We start from the raw sequence: 1,398 nt of genomic DNA, 5'->3' as shown, positions 1-1,398 counted from the left end.
GACGCAGCCATATATTATAACAAGGTCTAATACTCTTTCTTAATCTTATAGGACTATACACAACTTCAAGCAGTAATCACTACTGTTTAATTGGTCCCCGGGGAACTCATAACTCATAAGCTCTTCTTGATCATATATATATATATATGTTCCTCAATCTATCGGCAATGATGCACACGTGCACTCCATCATTTTACAAAATATCTTTGGCACTTATGATTCATCAGGTGCATGCTTTTCTTTCGTTGCAACTTGTTATATATAAGAATTTGTTTTTCAATTTTTAGAATTGTATGTGTCTGGCTTATTGATTATTATATATATAATAAGTTTTGGTATTCTTGTTACTCCATTAATTACATTAATCATTCACATGCTTTGCTTCTTTAATTTTCTCTCTCTATTATGATACTTATAATAGACGTTTAATTTCTTTCCGTGATAATAACACCTTACTACAACATATAGGAAGCAAGCATCAATATAATGGATGAATAGAAGAAAGAAAAAAAAAATTAATATTTTTGATACCTTGTGATTGTTGATCATATTTTATTTTAGTAACCTCCACCTAAGTGTGAAAAGGACTATTAGCCAACCGTACTGTTCCTTATTACATTCTATATTTTTTTTATTTTGTTTAAATTTTTTTATTCATTTTTTGAGTCATCACAACCCCATCTAGAATCTATTAAATTCTATATGTTATTATAGCATAGACCCACCAGCCACTCCCAAACAAAACCACATTTCTGAAATTTTAATTTGGGATTTTGGACCCATATATGTATAATGTATCCACTAATTAAAAAAATCATGATTCATCTCCTCAATCCTAACACAAAATAGATAAATTATTGTTATTATTATTGTTGTTGTTTATTTTCTTCCTAATTTCTTGATGAAGAATAATTCATATCTTTTGGATTTAAGAGGAACTTTCGCTTTCTGGCCTTTTGTAGAAGCAAATAATTTCGTATAGGGCACTTTATTTTCCTTACTTTCTTTTGTTTTTTTCTTTATTATGCGCGGTGGCCACTTTAACTCATTTCGATTTCTAAAAAGTCAAAAAGGAAATATTGGATATATCCTCTTCTTTGTGTCTAACAACAAAAACTTAACATCCGTGATTGTTTGGTCACTGAGTCACTCTTCAAATATTCTCTTCTCCTATAATTGGTAATTTCTTCATGCTTTAATTATTTTTTTTTATTTCTTTTGGGTGGAAAAAAATGTTTACTTGTGCTTCCACACCAAACCATCTATTACCAAAATTTAATAAACGTTTGTCATTGAAATGCGCTTTTGTTGGATAGGTTATAAACAAACCCTTATTATTAATATATGTATCATTTTTCAATAGCTCTTATTAGAAAAGATGTGTTCATCATGGAATAC

Source organism: Arachis ipaensis, chromosome B01, assembly GCF_000816755.2.
Source record: "Arachis ipaensis cultivar K30076 chromosome B01, Araip1.1, whole genome shotgun sequence".
NCBI classification, from domain to species: Eukaryota; Viridiplantae; Streptophyta; class Magnoliopsida; order Fabales; family Fabaceae; genus Arachis; species Arachis ipaensis.
This window is presented reverse-complemented; position numbering follows the sequence as displayed.